This window comes from Sciurus carolinensis, chromosome 8 (genome assembly GCF_902686445.1).
Source record: "Sciurus carolinensis chromosome 8, mSciCar1.2, whole genome shotgun sequence".
Lineage (NCBI taxonomy): Eukaryota > Metazoa > Chordata > Mammalia > Rodentia > Sciuridae > Sciurus > Sciurus carolinensis.
The window spans coordinates 44,856,305-44,872,166 of NC_062220.1; the positions used below are offsets into that span (position 1 = coordinate 44,856,305).

Below are 15,862 nucleotides of genomic sequence, written 5' to 3' on the forward strand. Positions count from 1 at the left end.
CAGGCTTTGTGGGTCACATATTGTCCAGAGCATCTTGTTCTTTCTAAACAACTCTTAAAAATGTAAAAGTAATTTAGTTTGTGGAGGGGCTGGTCTCCCGCCTGCTTTTGTAAAGAAAGTTTTATTTGAACACACCCATACCCATTCATTTATGTGCTGGTTCTGACTGTTTTTGCACTCTTCCTCCAAATCAGAGCTTAGTAGATCCCATAAAGTCTTACCTGTCTCTTTACAGAAAAAGACTGCTGCTCCCTGCTCTAATTAATATCCCAGATTCATTATAGTACTGGATGTGACTACCCCATGTTCTTACCATCTCTCCCTGCTATTCCACTGGACTGCAAGACCCTGGATCACATCAATGTATCAGAGGAACATAGTGGCTGCTCAAAAAATGCTTACTTAACTGTCCCATAACATACAGGCCCCCTTTAAGGATTTATACATCGTGAAGTTATAAATTCCTCTAAATTGCTTATGAGAATGGTCCTAGATGTATAGTTTATAATTCTTCAAGGTAATTCAAAAAACAAGTTTGCTAAGCATTTACCATATGCCAGGTAATGTCCATACATAATTTCATTTTTTATTCTCACTATGCCTATTTCACAATGAGGTAACAAATTTTTATAAGTTAAATAACTAAGGTAGGTTGGCACAATCAAGAAGAGCCACAAATTGAACCCAGATCTCCCTGCTTAAGAAAAGCCAGTGCTCTTAAGATCCATTACATTTCTCGAACTCTTCACCCAGTTACCACTCACACCAAAGGACAAGGTGTCTTATAATAAAGACAAAAGTCCAAGGAATAAGCCCCCAAATTACCTTTACATATACAACCAAAATGCACAAACTAAAATTATTACTATAACAACCTATACCAAATAATTTCATATGATTATATTTCCAGAATGGCTGACGAGAATCTTTCAGACCACAATCAGAAAATCTATACAAAATGTAAAAGTTTGAAGACACATCAATGAGTGAGAACTACTGGGTCCAAGATTTGTAAGAAAGGAGAAGTCAAGTGAGGTGAACCAGATATTTGGCAGAGCTCTACTCCTCAAGACAATTATAATTGTTCCTCAGTATCCACAGACTTTGGTTCCAGAACTCCCTGGGGACATAAAAATTGATAGATGCTTAAGTTCCTTATTTAAAATGGCAAAGTATTTGCATATAATCTACACAAATTCCACCACATACCTTAAATTATCTCTAGATTATATGTAATACCTAATATAATATAAATGCTCTATAAATAACTGTTATACTGTAGAACTGTTAGGGAATTTATACTCAGGGAAAAATGACAAGGAAAGTCTGTATATGTTCAATACATATGCTAAATTTTTCTCCTAAATATTTTTAATTCACAAGTGGTTGAATCCATGGATGTGGAACCTGTGGATATGAAGGGTTGACTGTACTGATTCTGAGAGAAATGAATAGAGAGAAAATGAAGCTAAGAAAAAAAATCAAAGCCCAAAGTCTTCTAGGAGGTCCTGGAAAACACTGTTGGTTTTATATATAACTTGTTTTTAATTTAAAAATATTTTGTTGGGGCTGGGAATAGCTCACTCGTAGAGTCTGATCCCCAGCACCACACACACACACACACACACACACACACACAATATATATATATATATATATATATATATATATATATAGTGATGCCATTTGATGACTGCCATACTCTTAATTACTCTTCTGCTCTTCTGCCTCCTCAGCATATGCTGGCTTCTCCTTGTTGCTTTTACCCAACCCCTTCCAATTTCAAGGACACCTGCCTTAATGACTAAGTATCTGTAAGTTACTTTCTTTCCTGATCCTGTGTTAAAGCAGTCATCTCAGATAGACGGAATGCACCCTCAAAGCCCACTCAGATTTCTAGCAAAAATCATGTCTACCTCTTCAGATAACAGTACTGTAGCAGACCGGAGTAGAAGACGACATTGCTTAACCATGCTGCACATTATGGGGGCTTCTAATTTCAAATGAATTGGGTGGAGGGAAAATTATTTATGTCCAGTGCTCATCAGAATCACTTGAACATTTTAAAAATATAAATTTCTAGGTGTGGCAATTGAGATTTTAGATGCAAAAAAGTGCTAAGACAACTAATATGTGTTTAAAAAAAGAGCTTTATTTATCGTAAAGAAAAAAATTTCAATGAATAGAGAAATGCATGAAGGAAGAAATTACCCTAAATCTCACCACCCAGAAAAAACTATTAACATTTGAAGAATATCATTAGAGATCTTTCCCTCTATGAATAACAGGGATAGAAGAGGTAACTTAATTTGTGTGCTGTACTAAGAGCTTTACATGGATAAATCAGGTACCATTATTCCCATTTTACAGATGTAACTGAGAGATCAGAAACAATCCCATAGTTGCACTAACAATCTAAATCAAGAATTTCAAGTCTTAACCACTTTTAAATTATAATTTACAGAACTGGGATTAATCATGTAGTTTCAAGATTTAACATATAAACTGAAGCTATGTGAGTTTATAGGAAGACACTGAAATGAAAAGCACATTTAAAGCATGACCTTCTCTTCTCCAAATGATCCCTTTTAAGATTAGGAAAAGAAAATTATGAAAAATACAAAGCAGTTGGAGACCCTTTACTTAATTACATATTTTAATTTTAGGCAGTATCCCTTGGTTTCTTGAAGTGTGGAAATCAGTATGCAAACATAATTTTTGTGAATTATTTTTGTTTGGTAAAAATTTATGACCTGTAATTTCATGACTGCTTAATCTTGGATCCATTAAACTGGACTTCAGCTCACTAATAATACTTACACTGCAGCTCCTCTAAATTTGAATTCTTTGTTAATGTTATGTGTTTTGAGGGCTGGATTTCAACAAGTAGTTCTTTATCGGTGCTAAAATTCTTCACATTTAAGAATGTCTCCTATTACCTTCATATGTGAAGCACAACTTGACCATGTAAACTTGACCAGGTACTCTTAGATATTATTCCATGGTTGTCTTACACAGGCACCAGTTTTGTTTGTTTAACTCTTGTAGATACAGACATGTCTTGTTTTATCGTTCTTTGATTTACTGTGCCTCAGAAATAGTTTAACAGATGGAAGATTTGTGACAGTCCTATAACGAGCAAGTATTTCTCCAAATAGTTCCTGCTCCCTTTATGTGTCTGTCAAAATTTGGTAATTTCCCCAACATTTCAAACTTACTGTATCTTTCATGGTGATTTGTAATCTTTGTCACTATTGTTATTATTTGGGGGCATCATAAACTGCACCTATGTAAGACTACAGACTTAAGTTTTGTGTTTTAACTGCTCCACAACTGCCTATTTCCCATCTCTGTTCCGGTCTTGCACTGCCCTATTCCCTAGGACACAACAATATTGAAGTTTAGGTCAGTTCATAATCCTACAATGGTCTATGAATGTTCAAGTGAAAGACTGATTTAAACATTTCTTATATACGTGGTGAGGAAGGGATATGAAAAGCTGAGATAGGTCAAAAGCCCAAGACAGGCCTCTTGTACCAAACAGGTAGATACACAAAGTCAAGGAAAAGTTCTTGAAGGAAATTAAAGTACTCCAGTGTACACATGAGTGATAAGAAGATGAAAGAGTTTTATTGCTGATATGAAAAGTTTCAGGGTTCTCTAGGGTATATCCACTCGAATACTCCCACAGGCCAAAGCCTAAGCAAGAGTAGGGCCTAACTCTCTTCACCTGTATGAAGGCTGAGAGGTAAGAAAGCTGTAGAAGAAAGTCTGAAGCTAGAAGCTGATTCATGAGATTTAGGCAAAGAAAAGTGCAAAGTGAAGCACAAAGTGCTAATGTAGAAACCACTGTAAGTTACCCAAGAGCTAGTGAAGATCATCAGATGAAGGTGGTACACTAAACAATAGTTTCTCAATGTAGATGAAACAGCCTTATAATGGAAAAAGATGCCAACTAGGATGCTCATAGCTAAAGAGAAGTCAATAACCAGCTTCAAAAGACAGGTGCTCTTGTTAGGAGCAACTAGTGACCTTCAGTTGAAGTCAAAGCTTATTTATCATTCAGAAATTCCTAAGGCCCTTAAGAATTACACTAAAACTACTCTACCTTTGCTCTATAAATGGAACAACAAAGTCTGGAAAATAGCACATCTATTTACAACAAGGCTTACTGAATATTTTAAGTGCACTGCTCATATCTACTGCTTAAAAAAAAAAATTCTTTTAAAATAATACTGCTCACTGACAATGCATCCTGTCACCCAAGAGGCCTGTTGGTGGCCTCTTAATATTGTATCCATTATTAATGCTGTTTTCATGTCTGCTAACACAACAACCATCCTGCAGTCCATGGATCAAGGAGTAATTTCAAATCTTATTAAGAAATACATTTCATAAGGCTATAGCTGCCACAGTGATTCCTCTGATTTGGAAAAAGGCAAATGAAAATCTTCTAGAAAGGGTTCACCATTCTAGAATGCCACTAAACATTTGTGATTCATAGGAAGTCAAAATGTCAACATTAATAGGAATTTGGAAGCTAGCTGATTCCAATCCTCATGAATGACTGAGGGGTTCAAGGCTTGAGTGGAGGAAGTAGCTACAGATGTGGAGTTTAAGGATGTGACTGAATTGTGGCAATTTCATGATAAAAATAGAAATGAGAAATTGCTTCTTATAGATAAGCAGAGTGGTTTCTTGAGAGAGAAATGACAACAAATGAATAAACTTTGTTGATAAAGCAGTGGTAGGGTGTGAGAGGACTGATTTTTAAACTGTTATCCAGCAGCTGGTATACTACAGAAAAATCTTCATGAAAGCAAGAGTCCAATGATGTAGCAATCTTTATTGTTTTGTTTTTAGAAATTGTCAAGAGCCATCCCAATCTTTAGCAACCATCACCCTCATCAGTGAGCTCCCATTAACATGGGCAAGACCACTTGCAAAAACATTGATTCACTAAGGGCTCAGGTAATTGAGCAAAATTTTAAAGGTACATACATTTTGTGTTTTTAGACATAATGCTATTATACATTTATTGTGTACACATAATTTACATACATTGGGGAACCCAAATCTTTTTTCTAACTGGCTTTACTATGACTTTTGGTTTATCAAGTTGGTCTGGAACTGAACTCATGGTATCTTTAAGGTTGCCTATTGATTCTTCTCTTATGCTTGGTTTTCAGTCACTTGACGAGATCATCAATACTTTCTAAAGACTTTAATGCCCTTTACCATGAAAGCAGGTCTTGGAACAATTTTTGGCCTTTCAGAAAGTCAGAGCAATTCATAATAAAGTTCCTAAAATCCTCAATCATTTTTCCTTTAAATTTTTTATTTAGTGCTTTATTCCATATTTGCCAAGCCTGCAACCTAATATTTGTAATGTTGTTCTGGATTATGATTTTCATTTGTTGCACCTACATATTCAAAGTATACATCTCTCTTCAAACCACATTAAAATGAGCTATGATCTTTATTTCTCTCATACTTTCCTGGTAAAACTGGGATGAATCCTGTATAGTAATGCACATTTTAAAGGTTTATGAATACAGTACACTTGAGCACCATGTTAGAAACTTGACATTTTCTCTGATCCTCACAGCAACCTGAAAACTTGATAGCAGTATCCCTATATTACAAATGAAAAACTAAGTATCACAGGGCGGGGGTGGGGGTTGCAGGGAGAGGAATGAATGAGACACAGAGATTGAAAGCAAAAATAAAATTGTCCCTACTTGCAGAATACATGGGTATAAAGAAAAAAAAAAAAAAAAAAAAAAAAACAAGATGGATGAGGTGACACACACCTGCCGTAATCCCAGCAACTTGGGAGGCTGAAATGGGAGGAGGGCAAGTTTGAAGACAGCCTCAGCAAATCAGCAAAGCCCTAAGCAAGCAACTTAATGAGACCTTGTATCAAAAAGGCCTGGGGCTGTACAGTTCAGTGGTAAAGTACCACTGGGTTCAATCCCCAGTACCTTCCCGAAACTGTCTGGAGTAAGTGAATTCAACAAGGTCAGGAGATACAACACAAACACATCAAAATCAACTGGATTTCTGTATACTAATGAACATGTAGACATGAAAGACAAGTAATTCAAAACACTCCCTTTATAATTGCTCAAAAAATGTGTACAGCTAACAAAACATGTACAAGACTTCTATGATAAAAGTCAAATGATGCTGATGAAAAAAATAAGACCAAAATAAAAACATACCATGTTCGTGATTTTAAAAAAAACCAAAACCCTCAACAAAGATGTCAAATCTCCCCAAAATGATATGCAAGTTTAATGCAGTTTCTATGAACATCCCAACAAACTATTTTGTAGACATATGCAATGTTATTTTACAATTCTTACATAAAGGCAAATGAACCAGAATAGCTACAATTTTGAATCAGTCTACTTAAGTTCAAAGTATACAGCTAACATAACAAAAAAAAATGTGTAGTACTGGAAGGGGGCATGGATCAATGCAACAGAAAACCCAGAAACAGACCCACATAAAGATGCTCAACTAATTCTTGACAAAGGTACAAAAGTGAATGAACAGGCAAGATATTTTTTTCAATACTAAACAAAAACCAACCAAACAAAAAAACCCTGAAGTCTTACTTAAAAATTAACTGAAAATGTACTACAGATTTAAGTGCTAAAACATGCAAGTATAAAACATTTAGGGGGGAAAAATCCTTAAGATCTAGAACTTGGAAAGTTTTTAGACTTCATATCAAACATACATTCAGCCAAGTAGGGTAGTGCCTTTAATCCCAGTGACATGGGAGGCCTGAACAGGAGGATTCCAAATATGAGACTAGCCTCAGCAACTTAACAAGACCCTGTCTCAAAAAGGACTGGGGATGTGGCTCAGTGGTTAAGTGCCCCTGGGTTCAAGCCCTGGTAACCCCAACCCCCAACAACAACAATTCATAAAAGAAAAAAAACTGATGAAACCAAAACATTTAAAAAATGCAATTAGAAATGTGCAGAATACATTTGCCAAAGATGTAAAGATAACAAGATATTCAACTTGATTCACCATTAGGAAGATGAGAGCTAAAACTAAGATCTCTTTAATACCTCTATGAAAGACTGAAATTAAAAATACAGTAATACTACCAAACACTGGGGAGGATATAGATAAACTGGATCACTATACATTGCAAGTGGGATGTAAAATGGTGACAGGTCACTATGGATCAAAATGCATACAAAAAATTTGTACTAACACATTAAGCACAACTTATTGTCAAAGTAAACTATTCACCCAGACAAAATAGGGAAAATACAAAATTGAAATGATATGCCTCCAATCTAATGATGTTTCCCACTTCCAAATACCCTCTGACTTCCTGGAATCATTAGAAAAACACACAGCAGCTTCCCAAGGTCCCACACCTCATTTATTTACCCCTCTCAGGCACCAAATGTTGGAGAGAAACTATCAACCAGTAGTGGTACAAAAGAAAGATTCAAACGTACATTAAAAAAAAAATGTCCATGTGGCAGGTAGTAAAAAGTATTCTATCCAACACAATTTTTAAGCAATACCAGTAGAACTGATTCTATTTAAAATGAATAAATAGAAGTTATAGAACCTATCTATAAATCTTGCAGTGGAGGAAAAAGATGCAAAAAGCGTGAAAAGAACAATTCTAAATATTCATAAAAAGAAAAACTGTATAGGACTGCTTTGTGTTAGCTTAAAAATTGAAGAGATTAAAGCAATTATAGATGACAGACATGAAACTCAAGCAATGGAGAGCCAAAGAGAATAACATATCCTCCAAACAATAGAATACATAAAATAGGGTACCTATATACATGTTTAAAAAATATATAAGTACAGGAATACATAAAATAGGGAAAATATATATACTTTAAAACATATTTAAAAGTACTAAAGACCATAAATCTGAATAAAGGTCTCATATATGACCCAGAAAAACCTAGTATATATAGATCAGTACTTAAAAGATAACTTGAAATTCACTCAGAGTCTGATAAGTACCCAGGAATAAACAAGCAAGGCAAAGCAAAACATTAGGAAGATTAAAAAAAGAAAGGAAAAAAAAGCCTAGTATCATTAAATGACAAATGCTGAAAAACCTTAAGTTTCTCAGGAGTAAAAACATGTATGCTCATAGGCTTAAAACTGCAGCAAGTTGTCATTTAAGAATCAAGACAACAGGAAGGCATTTTCAAATATGCAAGGGCTCAGAACCCATATATATACCTTTGATACACCACCTAAAGATATAATTCAGCTGAGATAGAAATCTAAATATAAAAAAAAAACCTCACAAATGGAGAAATCATACCATCATTGGTAAGAGACATGTGATTCTTTCCAACACAAAACTATCAAGAAAGTGTGTGGTACTTATAACACAAGATAGAAATGTTATCCTGTAAAGAAAAGCTATGTAGGTTAAAAGAATAATAGTAATTAAACCAAGAGACCTAGGCAAAAAAGGCATATCTTCCTACAACAATGGAGCTGGGGATGAGGGGAGGAGGAGGAAAGATACTGTGCTTCTAAGAATTATGTGTTCTACTTTCATCATAATGTAATAATGTAAAAGAAATAATGTGAAAGAGTCAGACATCATGGGGTCACTCGAGTTGGTTTTTTCTTAAAGTTTAATAAAAGCTTTGAATGCACATTAAAGTTTAGCCTCCCCCCCAGAAAAAACATACTCCCATTACAGAATAATAACTTAAAAATGACACTTATTCTTTCTTTAGTTGATTACAGTATTTTACATCTCATCTCTAAATAATTTTATAGTTCTCTCTGAAAATATGCACATTTTCTTACTACCTAACATGCCATTATCAATACCTAACAAAACTAACAATACTTTTTTGGTTTCATGTAAACCACAGTTTGTAATAAATTTCTCCTACTGTCTTCTCTAATCACATTACCTCAATTAGCTCAGAAATGTCTTTTTGCAATTGTTTCCTCAAGTGAGAATTCAAACCATATTCAAAATCAGATTAAAAATACTTTAATATTAAACATAAAAGCCCAAATGAAACATATTTCTTTTTAGAAAGCTAATTATCAAAGCTCACTCCAGATACAAAACCTAAATAACCATAAAAGAAATAATGTAAAAGTCAGATAACAAGACGACTTTTCCTAGATGAAATATTTCAATCCCTTAAAAGTTTTTATTCTACATAGATCATTCTAGAAAATTCAAAATTTAACCAATTCTTTATGTAAAAGTTTGATACCAATATTTAACAGAGAATCTCAAATTAATATATAACACAGAAAACTAGAATCCAATCCATTCCTCCATATTATAGTATTAAGAAAAACAACACAATTAGTAATAGTTATCTTAAGTTGGGTCCTCTGGAAGCAAACTCTTAAGATAAGGCACTTATATGAAAGTGATCTATTGGAGAACAACGAAAAATCACGAAGATAAAGGCAGATTGAAGCCTCCCATAACAGTAGGGTAAGAGGACATGAGAGAGCAAACTTTAATCATGGCTACCTTCAAATAAACCTTGACCCTGGGAAACTGCTATATTCTGTGACTAAGTTCTGAGAGCTATAGTTTTCAGTAAAGCAAAAATCTTATAGCCATGAGAGTCATCTAACTCCCTTTCTTTCTCAAGAATTTATCTGTTCTTGTTCTTTCCCATCTCCTAATAACTGCTTTATGAATATTATTCAAATTTCCCAGTCCCTTTCTTAAATGACAGCTTGCTACTCAGACTGCATTAACCTAAATTCTTGACAAACAACTATTGTAAACCCCCTCCCAATTAGAAGTTTTTGCCTTTAAGATTTGTTAAGGGCTGGGGTAGAGTGGTACCTCAGTGGTAGAGTGCTTGCCTAGCACGTGTGAGGCACTGGGTTTGATTCTCAGCACCACATATAAATAAATAAAATAATGGTCTATCGACAACTAAAATATAAAAATACACACACACATATTAAAAAAAAGACTTGTGATCTCGGATCCCATTTCAGCCTGCTTGAAATTTGTGTCTCTTAATTTGCAGCTCAGATCAATTCAACTAAACTTTGTTTCTTAATTAACTTGTGCCTCAGTTTTTCTTAAAGGTCAACAGAAGTATTTCTTGGAAAATTTGTAGGGTAATAACACAGGTAAAGGAACAAAGCAAAAGGAAGATACCAAGTAAGTTCCCATGAAGGGAAATTTTATCTCACTCCCTCAAAGTAGCTCTGGAAACAATGTAGGTTACAACTCAGTTTACTCCTACCTTCAGTCACTGGTTAAGATCTGTCCTAAGAAACAAATTTCTCAGAGGCTTCTACAACACCTACACTAGTAAAGCAAGTTCTGTCATTGTGAAAACAGTTCTCCCACAAAAACCACAGGAGCTAGAATTGGGAATGCATACACATCAGGAGCCTACCATAAGAGAGGGAAGAAAATAACGGGTCCATCAACAGAGCACTGGCATCTTCTGCTATGATGACTTTTAGGACAGGGAAAATTAAAAACCATTTGGTCTGGAATCACACTATGGATTCCCCAAAAGGCTGAGCAATAAACCACTCCAAGTAGGATCATCCTACAGTTGAGAATCATTGGCCATTATTCCCAGAAATGTATAGAGATTAAAATAAAATTTTAATATCTACTCTAAATTATAAATAGCTCATTAAGAATACTAGACATTTTAAGGAAAGTCAATAAGACACCAAAACAGTCAAAGCTACTTGGAACAGATTATGCAATAGAAAAACAAACTGACGAATAAAGATATGTGTATCATGAGCTTCTGAACATCTGGATGTTTTAAAGAAGTGACAGATTCTGGTTAAATCAATATTTAGTGTACCATAATGAATCTATTTTAAAACACCGATACAGAGATCTTGACCACATTGTTGGGAGTAGCGGGTCTGGAGACTGAGAAAACATCAGCATTGGTCATACGTATATTTGAATTATGAAATAAAAAACAATACTCAAATCTGAAGTATAATCTAACAAAAATATACACAAATTATTCACTGAAAAGGATATTCAACATGCTTTAAATTAATGTACATCATCTTTCCACAACTGTATCCAAGCTAAAAGTTATGTCAATTCCTAATTTTAATAGCTGCTATTATAGAATACTGGAAATATTATTTTTAGTATATTTCCTTCTTTGCCTTCAAAATGTAGGTAACTTTGTACTTGGTGACTCAACTCTTAATAAGAAAATCTTAACAAAAAATAAAAAAGCAATGATGAACAGTACCCATGTATAATAAGCCTTAAAATATCTGCTAGATGAATGAAAGATTCATATTCAAAAATTAGACTAAAGGGAATGCATATTAAAATAAATTGTAGAATATTATACAATTGCTAAAAATATTTTAAAGATTACATTTCATTATGAAAACATGGTTAGAAAAAAGATGCAAAACTGTACTTAAAATGCAAATTTCTACCAAATTTCAGAGCTTAGCAACAACAACACTACTGAGTACTAGTTGTTTACTCTGATAATCATGAGCAGACTAGCTTGAAAAGGCAATAGAAAGAATGGTTTGCATCAAGTGCATTCTGCTTTCTCATTGTGGTAAGTTAAAAAAAATCATAAATTATATTACTAAGTAGGGAATCTTCTATATTATTCATAATGATAATAAACCCACTGCTAATACAAATATATTTTGTGGAAAATAACTGCATTTTCTGAGGAAAAAAAAAACATTTCTCCAAATTTTTGCAAATCAGTTTCTGGTTTAATAGAAAACAACTGGATCTGAAATTCTATATCTTCACAATTTATTAAAATATTACATATCATATACCTTCTAGAAAATCCGACTGCATACTTATGAGAGAATGAGTGAAAAAGCAAATATCAGTCTTAGTATAACAGTTTTGACTTTATGGCCCTCCTGAAATAGTCTAAAAGAACAGAGTTTTTCTGGATCACAGTTTGAGAATCACTGCATTACTTGGACTCAAACTGTTTTCCTCCCAAAATATTGAATGGTGGCTAGAAGCTTGCTGAATCATGAAATATACAGGATGGAGGCTTGGGAGTTCTCTGATTTCTGGGTTCTGATTAGAACTCAATGGAAACATGCTATATTCACCTCTGTTCTCCATAAAAAGAAGAGTAATGTTGAAAGCAGAGATGCAAGTCTTTTTCTTAGTTTAAGGCACCTACCATTTGGTTCAAGTTTAATTCTCTTTAAATTATCTGTAGGTGAAACCAGATTTGGAAATACTGGTCTGAGTGTTAGCTACTAAGGAGTACTCTCAAAAGGAATCTGATTCTCTCTTCCCTTCTCCCTTTCTTTTTTTTTGATATAATAAAGCAATACAAAATACCACTAACTTGGTATTACAGCAACCATTAAGGATACAAAAAATTTGCAGATTCAAAGGATAGCAACAAGCAGGAAAACTCACCTTTGGTTATTCTGAATGTGGGATTTCAAGAACATTCAGAGTTGAGATTATAAAATTGTTTTTAAACTTGATTGCAAAGTTTTATGTAGCCTTTGGAAGGTGTTACCAATTAAGCAGCTCTCCATGTGTCAAATACCCTCAAATGTGACATCTCCACACCTTTCCACTTTTGCCACTTTGTGACATTTTTTTCTCTCCATTCCTTGATAATTCTTTGGAGTCAGCAATTTCACAGAGCCTTCACATAACAGACTTGTTTAAAAATTATAATACATTAGCCCCTGGGTTAGCTTTGAAGCACGTGACCCAAAGGCCTGAAAAGAATGTAGAGGAGGAAAAGTTTATTTTGACACATGGTTTTAGAGGTTCAGAACCTGGTTGGCTGACTCCATAGCTCTGGGTCCAAGGTAAAGCAGAAAGCCATGCTGAAGGGTGTGGGAGAGAAAAGCAGTTATTCATGACAGAAAGGAGGTAGAGAGAGCATGCAAAAGCAAGGTGCCAGGGACAAAATATAAGCATGTCTCCGGTGACCTACTTTCTGCAGTCACACCCTACCTGTCTATAGTTACCACCCAGTTAATCCATTTAAGTGGATTATCCCACTGATTAAGTTACAACTCTCAGAATCTAATTTCACCTGTGAACATTCTTATATTGTCTCACATATGACCTTTTGGAGGATACTCATACTCAAACTCTTAACACCATCTCTTATCTGTGGGGATACACTCCAAGAACCCCAGTGGATGCCTGAAAGTAGATAATTATGAACCCTACATATACTGTCTTTTCCTGTACATACCTATGATAATTTATAATAAATTAGGTTAAACAATTAAAACAAACCATAATAGAATTTATTTAAATGTGATCTCTTTCTCTCTTGACATGTCAATGTAATACAGACCTTAGCAAGCGTAGAATATGATTCTTTCTTTACATTTTTTTTAGCATATCCAAAATGCCATAATCACAACTCTTGTGTTTTGGGACCACTTTTAAGTAAAATAAGGGTCACCTGAATACAACCACTGTAATACTGTGAAAGTAGAGCTGATAACCAAGACGGTCATTAAATGACTAATGGACCCATAGCATGTAGTGTGAATAGGCTGGATGGCAATTCAGGTCCCATGCAGGAAGAAATGAGGCGAGGATTACATGAGATTTTATCACCCTAATCAGAAGAGTATACAATTTGAATTTGAAATTTATGAAGTTTATTTCTGAAATTTTCTATTTAGTATTTTCAGACCACAGATGACCACCAGTAACTGAAACCATAAAAGGGGAAGGGGGCTACTGTACTTTTCTGTATCACAGATCAAGTTCAACTGCTTAATTTGGCATATAAGACCTAGCTCTAGTTACATTCCTGCTCTAATTTTGATAACACCTACCCCTAAAGGCATATGTATACTTAGCCATTCTCCAAGTTTACCATGGACTTTTATATGAATGATTTTTACCATTCTATTCTTTCTACCTGGAGTGTCCTGCCCAAATTGAACCTCTGGATTTATGTATATATATTTTAAGGTTACCTTAGTTTTGTACTCTCCATGAAACCTCTTCCTCCACCCTTGTAACCAAATTAAACCACTCTCCGTTCAAGTGTTTCTTTTTTCCTTCATTTGTACCTCTACTATATATTCATCATTCTACATCACAGTAGGGATATGTATCTCTCTCTACTGGTAGACTATAAGCTTCCCAAGAACAGACTTTTATTCTATACCTCTAGGTACTGAACTCAGTACCTAGTTTATGAAAGGTATCCAAGTTTTGGGGAGGGGTGGGGTAGAGTGGGATGGGAAGAAAACAGATGAAATGACTTTTCCAAACAAAATATTTGGAAAATATTTTGTACTGCCTGCCTATTTTAATAAATAAAATACTTCTATGTTTTAAATCATGTCTAAATCTCTGTATCAGTTGTTTCAAAGCTTTTTAACAAGGCTCTCACTATCTTATCAAACAAAAAGGAATTAAAAATGAAATGAGTTATCACTGAATAAACCGTATGTCCACATGATGATTAAGAATTTACCCACCATGAAATCATGTAAGTTGGGGCTTAAATGACATGAACTACACATCATTTTTTTATGTGTGTTTGACTCATGCGAACTATAATAAAAGTACATGTTAATTCAGAAAAAGATTTAAAAATTTTTTCTATCATTAATAGGAAAAATTAATGTAAACCCTTTTGCCTAATGATTCTGAAATACTTTATGATCATTAGTTATGCCACATTAGCTCTAGAAAGGACCTTGGAATTTAAAAATTTTGAAAACAATAAATTAAACTTCCAAAAATTATATGTACAAATCTCAAGTTGTAATATTTTTAAAAAATTCCCACAATTTCAAGTCCAGCAGATCAAAAAATTTTGTTTCTGTTCTATAATTTCATGAATATATTTTTGAATCCTCAATGGTTCCTACAATACACAAAGGTAGGACAAAGTAGAGAGTCTATTATACTGATAAATCTTCTAGGAACGTCTAATATTATTACTCCATGAATCCCCAATCTGCTCTATTTCCAACAGTAGGCTGAAACCATGTCTCTTACACAGTTGCCTAGGGCCACAAGACATAACTAGTAGTAGATTGTTGTTGAAATGTTTATCTTTGGTTTTTATTCACCATGATTCTTTTGTCCCTATTTCTGTCTTTATAAAAAGTGTTCATTGGTGTTGTTTCCCACAAACTGTTTATTACCTTTTGGGCCTAAGAAAATTACTGCCATATCCAGATCTTCCCTAGAATTTCTTCATTCACAAATATCTACTAATTGAGACACTAAAATTGCAGAACTAATACTATACTGATGCCTCAGTGCCCTGGAAGCTTCTTATTAAATTAAAAATGAGAGAGAAATGCAGGCCATCACTGCCATTATTAATACAACACTGGAAGCACTAGCCAATATCACGGCACAAGAAAAAACAGGTGTAAATATTTAAGAGGTATCAAAATCATCATTAAATATTGATAATCTAGCCATCTTCTGAAAAAGACTGAAATACTATTAAACAGAAAAATCAATTAAGGCAGCTATTTGTAAAATTAATCACTCATTTATAGTACATAATCAGCAACTATAATAGAAGATCACACTGCAACAGCAAAAATAGCTGTACCAAGTAACAATGAAGATAACTAGAAGTGTATAGGATCTACACAAAGCAAATGATATTTTCACTGAAGGATAATAAAATTTGAGGTAAATGGAAAGACACGTATGGGATATAACAAATTAATGATGTGAGAGGATTCTAGGAAATGGTGAAAGAGGAAGTACCAAGAATCTGTCTCCCCAACCAGTCAACAGTTACACTGGCAGAATCTATCTGATGTAACTATTTTGGAACTCTGAAGAACTATCAAGTTTTCTTATAACTTTCAGGGAAAGACTTGGAAAGTA

General features: G+C 34.2%; 1 protein-coding gene across 8 annotated transcripts in view; it reads right to left on the reverse strand.

Annotated features, from left to right (window-relative positions):
• C1galt1 (core 1 synthase, glycoprotein-N-acetylgalactosamine 3-beta-galactosyltransferase 1) overlaps positions 1–15,862 on the reverse strand; it is a 44,203-nt gene that overhangs the window by 13,723 nt on the left and 14,618 nt on the right. The window lies entirely within an intron of this gene.